The following is an 8567-nucleotide window of genomic DNA, read 5'->3' as shown; positions in this document are numbered from 1 at the left end:
GGCATTTTATTGTCAAAACCTTGTCGTCACGTTAAGGGGCATGGGAGAATATACCATATCATATAGAATAGCAAGAAACTTGTGACTGAACCCAGAACCTTGTTGCTATAAATGACTGTTATTCTAGTAATAATAGTAGTAAAGCTATATTTATTACCTCATTTGTATTATTTGTTTTCTGGTTAGTCTTTACGGTTCCTATAGAGTCACCGTTGATGCACTAATATTATGAGACTTTTCCAGACAGATATATGGAAAAATCAAAACTTTTTAAAGGTAAGACCAAATAAAGTCATTAAGACGTTTGCATTCAGGTCACAGCTTGAGTCCCTGTCAGTGTGCTATAGTATATCATAACCGTAAAGATGAAGGATGCTTCTACTGTTGTGCAGTTTGGAGTTTGTCAAGAGTAGCTGTCATAATTACTAAAAGTCACATCAATCAGCCGCGGCAGTCACATAAAAAGGAAAATCAATAGTTGAATTCTCGGGAGCTGGCTAAGTCCTGTTTGCCTCCCTCTCAGATTTCTTAATTCAGACAAATTATGATTGGAAGCTCCACCAGTCTGGAATAATAAGTCCTGCCAGTAAGAGGATTGTGTGGTGAGCAGCTAACAGATTAGCCTGTTTGCCTGTTTTTGTTTTGTTTCATTTGCTTTTAGTGTTATCATTAAAGGATGATCATGAACTTACAAAAAGTAGCTATAAGACTAGCTTGCTAAGTCACCACGGGTGCCTAGGGGGCCTTTAGATTTTAATGGTTTATGGTTTGACATGCCTGGCTCTAACGTTCCATTCTTAATACAGACAACTGGTGACATTATCCACCATCCAGGTGATAGTGGTTGCTGGTAAAGGCTGGTGTAGCGGGGAGGAAGAGATGAGCAGGGGGGGTTGCTGTGAGAAAAAGATAAAGTCAAAATTTCACTGTCTGGTACGGATTCAATGACCAGAGTCGAAGATAAAGGCACCAAAGGGTCCATTCAGGAAGCCCAGGGAAGATCTATCTGCTGTGGACATTTTCGGTCCAGGTGTCCTTTACACTGACATTGAGAGCGAATAAGAGTGAATTAAGAAAGAGGCACAACAACTCTTTAACAGACAGCCCTCTTAAACCTTCTCTCAGCTGAACATTTGTAAGTACGCGGTGAGGTCTTGTGTCTTTTGGAGAATTAAGTAAGTGTTTAATACAACAAAACTGCCTTTTTTTCCCCAAGACAAAAACAGTTCACACTTATTTTTGCATTGTAATTTCACAGAGTGTCACGATAAAACAAAGCCATCAAAGCTTAGGCGGCGCACGAAAACAAATCCTTGAGCTGTTTCCAGTCAAACCGCACTTATCAAAAATAAAAAAAGCATCCCCGAGGGGGGTATCGCACAATGCAGAATTAGCAAGATTATTATTATCATCCATCAGTATGCATGACTGAATCACTCTCTAAGGCTAATATTTCCATTTTGCTTCATAGATCGGGATCAAACTAAGGCGGCAGAAAAACGCAACATTATCATTATTTTTTCCAGATATCTGGCTTTGTGCGGCTTCATTAAAACAGCATTATTCGACACATTTGAGCAAAGGAACACAGATAAAATGAGCACGGACATCACACTTTGTTGTACAGTTTGAATGATGCTGATTATTTACTTGTAAACGGGTTAATCAAAAACAGGTTGAAGTGAGGGAGCTATTCCTATTTCTGAGTAGATGATGATTTGTTATGGCTTCGTGAATCTTTTCACTTCATACGCAGACATCTGAGCCATTGTGGTTATTTTTAAATGACTTTCCATGTAATCTCACTGAATCACAGTGACAGTTTGGTTAAATGAAGATTTTATTGACCACCATAAAATGTAAAAATACAATCTGAGAAAGACGGACATCGATAAGCGACTAAGTACTGTCGTCTGTGGATCAATGAAACAGAATTTATAGGGAATTGTATTAACCTTTAGCAGGTACTTGATGTGAGCTGAGCTTTCTTTCTCATGATGGGGTAGAGCTTATTTATTAAGTCCTCTCTAATTTCAATCAGATGTCCATGGTTTAATAGAACGAAATCCATCGAGCACAGATAAGATGTAATTGACAAGAAGTGACTGATCCGGTTAAGACTGTTGAGAACAGTCATTATCTTAATGACCTGATCCCCAGCCTGCCCCACCCATATGCCTCCACTAGACACACGCCCTGCATCACCAAGTTACTAGGCAACCTCTGCAGCCAGCCCACCCATATCATCCCAATCACAATACCCCAAAGACAGCAGTGTGTGTGTAGGTGTGTGTGTATACACACCCTTGTATTAACTACATATTGAGTACCAAACTAATCATTTTGCTAACATTCTACCTAGCTTGTCCCCATGAATTTAGAGGACTAGAGGGTTAATTATCTTTTTGGGTTTCTGGTGGGCAACACCATCCAACTTATAGTTTCAAAAAGTAGGATTTGTTGTTGAGTTGTCTATTAGCTTCTGTAAAAGCCTTGGTGATGGTCCATGATGAGGATTTTATGATCATGATATCATGGGTGTTAGTTGGGGCCCTGTTCTGTGTTCTGGATTGTTGGGGTGTATCTGTTGATGGTCGGTGGTGTTGCAGGGCTCCATTGCTTGTGTGAATGAATTACTGCATTAGCTAGTTGTTCCTGGTTCCCCATGAGATGGGCGGGTGAATTTGGTCTATTGATTGTTGGTGTGAAGGTGAAAATAATCAATGATTTTAATTCTTCTGTGGATGTTGTGTAGCTGTTTAATTGCTGTTTGTCTTGGGTCTTTGCGGTTAATCCCAATGCAAAGACTATTTTTGCATTGAGGTTGGGGAGGGATTTTTTGGAGACCTTCAGAAAATGAAGCATTAGCTTCAGGGCAGCTGTTCAGCTGGATGTAGGGGTTATTGTGTCCAAGGATACAAGTGACATTGGAGTCTCCAAAGAGGGGTTTTCTGCCTGAAAACGCAGTCTTGTATTTCTACTGCAACCAGGCCAAGTGGTAGGTCACCTTATCAAGGGTGGTACTGAAGAGTGTATCTTGGGGAGGAAGAGGAGGGGGAGTGGCTGGAGAGTAAAAAGACTGGGGACTATGTTTAGAAAGGGCTGAAAACCAGTAGGGGAGGAGGGTCACATTCTGAGGGTTGGTAAGATCAGGGCTGCGAGGAAGGAACCTTGGAGATGGTGGTCCTGGATTACGTAGTTCGTATCTGCATTGTAATGATGGGAGTGGTGGGAAGAATTATTTTGAAGGCAGAGGTCCCCAAGTAACTTCTGTTTTTGTAATTATGGTCTGAATGTAGTTGGCCTGGTTTTCTTGATGTAGAGGGCTGGAGGATCCAGGTGCTTGACTAAGCCGGGTGACGTGGGTTGGCTGTTATGTCTCTCGATTTTTAAATGCAGTTTCTTGTAGAGGTGCTTTAAGTAGAAGTCAGACATTAAATAAAATGCAGAATGAGGAACAAATCTTGAGTCTTGAGGATTATCAGATTACCAAACATTTCAAAGAGATTCAAATGGCCCAAAATGCCAAAATAAAAGCCCCATTTTTTTCCAACATTCTTTTAAGATTAGTGTCGTGATGCCATGGTAGTTACCTGCCAGAAACATGTGCTTGATTACATCTGACTGATCCTCAATCATCTGCTGAAAGAGAGCCAGTTTTAGTTTCCCCTGGACTCTTATTTGCTCAACAGACCAGGCACACGCGGGAAGAGGGTGCATTTGGCATGCTGTGTTAAATTGTGTGTATAGCTATCTTTATTTTGACTTGACATTACAGCTAAATTGCTCTCCAAACGAGCCGTGTCCCTTGCCGTTTATCTGATGTTGAAGGTCAGACACACCTTGAAAAATATGATATTTATTATAACAGATAAGGTTTTAGATATAACTTTATATTAAAGCTAAACACAGATATCTGAGATGAGAATAGATGTAAGCTGAGCAGGGTGAGTTTATGTATTCACTGTTTTTTCATCCTGGATTGACTTTAAGATAATATATCTGATAAGCGTGTATGTACTTTAGATATATAAAGTGCCTTTGGAAGCTGTGATGATGTTCTTGTGATGTTTGGTCTAAAAATAGATCTTATATGATAAAAATCTTTGTCCTGTACCTGCATATCCTGAACAAGATGCCCCGCAGTTGTTGGAAAACATGGCCAGAGACTTCATCTGTTTCCCAGGAACATATTTCTCCCGAAAAATATCATCAAGCAGAAGCTCGTCACCATTACCAGTGGACAACTGATATCCCAACATCGCTCATTTGACAGATGGTTGTGTTTCTAGGTTGTTCTTTGTTTCCTATGGGTGTCTACATGGTGGCATATTACACAAGCACCTCACATCTGCCTGAGGCTCGCCCAGCTGTAGGAGGACACTAGAGTGGCGCCTTGCATTTATCTCAGCCAACACTCAAGGATAACTGAGTTACAGTGCATTGTTTTAGCTTGCGAGTGTTCCAGTTTTTGATTTTCAAGTACACTTTGTGGTGATGGGAGGAGTGTAATAGTGTTGTCACAGTTAAACAGCAATAAATGGTGGTTTTTCCCATTGAATGTGTAAAAAAAGATGACTTATGTAGCAACATGCAGCCGTTTTGTTCTTTTTAGCTTCTCAATAGAGATAAATCACATAACTGAGCTTCTCTCCAGTGGAACAGAACTAACAAGACTGTTAGGGGATCTCCTCCAAGCAACCGAACCAACAAATGGTACTAACATTGCAAGATCGACTAAACGAAGAAAGGAATGAGGATGCAAAGCAGAGGCTCATTTGAAATGCATTGTAGTACACGCAGTCCTGTGACTTTCAGAAGCCCGGAAGGCTAATTGCAACGCTGAACGATGAGATTTCACGGAGTGCAGAGGACTTCTGCTGAACTCAGTTCCTCACTGCAGAGTATTTCACCCCTTACCTTTTTTTTGGATGGGAACATACCATATTGAAACCACCTAATGTTCCAAAATATTGTAAAACAATATTTCAGAACTATGGACTTCAATTCTCCATCTACTCTTCCTATTGTTCCCCAGTCTCATTTTTCCCTCCCATTGCAGCTTAGAAAATTGCTTTGTATTCTTCCACTAATTATATAGGAAAAAAGCACTCAAGGAGACATTCTAGCAGGTTATTTCTCCACAACTAATGGATTATTTCAATTGTTTAAATGTGCACCAAATTGTAAGTCAAATGTTTCCTTCGGTACAATTACAAGAACACACTTTTAAGTACACCACCAATGAAGCCACTACTACTTTAATGTATGTGTGTGTGAGTGTGTGTGTGTGTGTGTCTGTGTGTAGTTTGGTTTTTTTTATTATTATTTTTTGTATAACAATAGTTATTACGATTAACGACGCTTTGAAATAAAGTTGTTTCGGCCCGATACAGCTACCTCATATCGGTACCCACCAGTCCCAAATTTTGTCTCAAGTTGCCTAAACATTGCGCAGCAGAAGATTCAGTCAGTATCATCGCTGCAGACATCACACGATCTTCTTCGAGGTGGCCACCAAGTGCTGCTGGTTCCCTTAACCCTCACTGTGGTTGGTCAAAGTCAGCACTGTAACGGCCCTAACCCTAGGATTTTCTATACTATAGCAAGAGAATTTGAGGATTAACAGGCTATTAATGTTACCCTCAAATATCTCACTGTAAGGATCTTCAGGATCTTCCTTTTGTTCATACAAAATTACTGTAGGGCTGAACTACTGTATTTTACATGCTGTTTTGTTGCTAACGATAATAATTAAGCAATATAATATGTTTCTACATCACTGACTAGAAAAATGAGTGATGCCTTTATGAGGTCTTTCCAGGAAAACTAGAGTCTTGTCTTCCCCATGTTGACGTCTGGGACAGAAGACATGAAACAGACGGCTGATGCCAGCAGCCAGTGCTGTGAATGAGATCTGAGACAGGCCAGCAGCATGTTTACCATCAGGCACCAGCACTCAACCTGCCTCAGGTCATCCTGAAGGACTCACCCAAGGAGGAAGGCGCCGCCGTAGACGGCCATCGCCTCACTCAAACCAGCGGGAGATGAACACTCATGTGTCCACTTGCTCTACGGATGAATGTGCATCAAGAAGGCCACCACCGTGGACGTCAGGGTTAACCGCACGGGCTCAAAAAAAACAGCTGCGTTTATGTTTAACTGCAATTAAAGCCGAAGTAAATTGCCGCTGATGTCTGCTATTATGCAGCATGGTAATGAGCGATATTGGTGATTGACCTGGTTTTCGGCCATGTCCAGGGCACTCTGCCTCCCAGCACAACACACAAAAGTATGTAAAAACAATTAAACTTGTTTGCATTTAAAGAGGCTGCAGCGGACGCCTATAAAAGAAGACTGAAAATGAGGGAAGTATTCTGGATTTGCAGTAAAATGAGAAGTCTTTTTTTGGCATTTTGCACATTCTGGTCTGTTGACTCTGCCGTCTAAGTACTGGCATAGTGATGACATTTAAAAAGACTCGGATGAAGAGAGGGGATGAAGGTTTTCGGCCCTCTCTCACACTTGAGGGAATGTTGTGTGATCTTGTAATGTTTAAGGAGCGTCCAGACGCAATTTAGCCGGGGGCTCAGCACCACCACTGGCTCTCCTGGTGGAAATCAGGACACGGGTGTCAGCTCCGCAGATGCCCTCTCGTACGCTCGCGGGTACAATGGCCAATCAGAAAGTCTGCTTTCATTATCTTTGAGAACAGCCGGCAACGCGGTGAGAGATACAGCAAACGGTTGCACCGAAATTCTCTTTAAAGTTTAATCAAACAGGTCGAACTGCAGCGAGTCAGGTGAAGTAGAACGATGGTTTTCACAATAGTGTTCTAGTAGATCACGTCAGAATTTGGCTAAATTCCTCTTTTTAAAAAATAAATAAATAAACAGTTAAAACACCCCACAATCAACACTGATGGTCAATTTTGGACTGGAAGCCATTACCTACCATCCTATGTGGGGGGAAATAACACTTAAACATTCACAGTAAACCTCATTTCTAATTTAAACTCTGTTCAAGGGGCTAGCGGGCATCTGATCTGCGTGCAGGTGGGGGAAAAAAGTAAGCTAACACTTTGTGTGCATCTTGGCTGCCCGCACATCATCACCAGCCAACTGTTTGCTCTGTCTTTGTGCTCATCACCAGGCTTTGTCTGGACAGGAACCCAAGTGTTTTTGGCTTCATTACAACCAGGTATAAGAGGCAAAACAGCATTTAGCCGTGCCTTCGCGTCAGTTCTCCCAGCGCTGGCAGAAGCAGCACAGCTGGACTGGCCATCTTGCAGATGTGGCAGAAATGAGATCTGTGCCAGGTGTACGATAGCATCTCCATTTGTGCCCCCGCTGCCTCAGCTTAGCACAGGTGTGACCAACTGCACGTGCCAGCAGGGACTCCACTCGTTTTTCAAACAGGGAGCCTGTTTTGTCAGCAAAAACCAATAAATCAAAATCTAAATTTGAACTTTTACATATACAACCAATATGTCTGACCAGTGCTTCCTGTGTGGCACCTAACAATTAGCAATAAATCAATAAAACATACAAATTTGGCTTTGCTTTTTCCTACAGAGCTGTACTTGGAGGATAAGACTCTTCTGACACATTGGTCTTTTTTATTGGCACAGAATCCACCCGAGCCTTCAAGGACACTCACATGAATCCCCCATCAAAACATGCACACACGCACACAAACACCCCCCAGCATCTGAATCCAGGTTAATATACCTCTATGGGATATTTTTAGATCTTTAATAACACTCGAATAGTTGATACCTGACATAACTTCAGGGAGAGGCAAAACAATTCCGGACTCCCACAGGCCCCCGGAGTTTAATCCTCTGTAATATCCGAGGGAAATAATGTTTCCTCTAATGATTCCATTGGTCCTTCAGTTCAACGCTGATGTCCTTTTGTGTTGGTTGAGGCCATTAAGTCTGACACATGTATAATTGATTATCATATTAACAACTGAGATCATTTAGCTCATTTTTGTTAAGGCCGTAGGGATCGACAAAATGCATAATGGCCAAGAGCAGTCGGATCCATAACCCGTCTCCTTTCTATTGCCGAGGACGAGGTCATGTGATCGCTAGGCCCGAAGACCCAGCTCTCATCTGGTGGTGTTTTTCTGCAGCTTTTCACGCTGGTCTCTGCTGGTACTGTGGCTGTTACTGAGGTCCAGAGGGGCGAGGGTGAAGTCGTCGCAGAGTATTCAAGTTAGAAGGTCACTAACCAGCATTATTCATATGGGTGTTCACTGCGGGCCACAGAGAGGGAGTGGGGGGAGGGGGGAGGAAAGGGAGCAGAGGGAACAGGATTGGTCGATGTACTACCATTCATTAAATGAGCCGGCCGCAAATTACTTTAAGTGTGCTGCCTTGAGCCAATTCAAAGGGCAATGCTGGGCCAGCACTCTTTGACCTTATCTGAAGTAATGATTAGTGAGCTCCGAACGTATCCCTCGAGAACACGCATATGAAAATCTGGGAGCGGATATATGTATTTCTTCCATCGTGCCATTTATCATGATGTAAATTTACATGAACTTTCTGATATTCGACA

The sequence above is a fragment of the Takifugu rubripes genome, chromosome 9 (assembly GCF_901000725.2).
Source record: "Takifugu rubripes chromosome 9, fTakRub1.2, whole genome shotgun sequence".
Taxonomy (NCBI): Eukaryota; Metazoa; Chordata; class Actinopteri; order Tetraodontiformes; family Tetraodontidae; genus Takifugu; species Takifugu rubripes.
The sequence above is the reverse complement of the archived record's forward strand: the minus strand, read 5'-3'. Positions refer to the sequence as shown.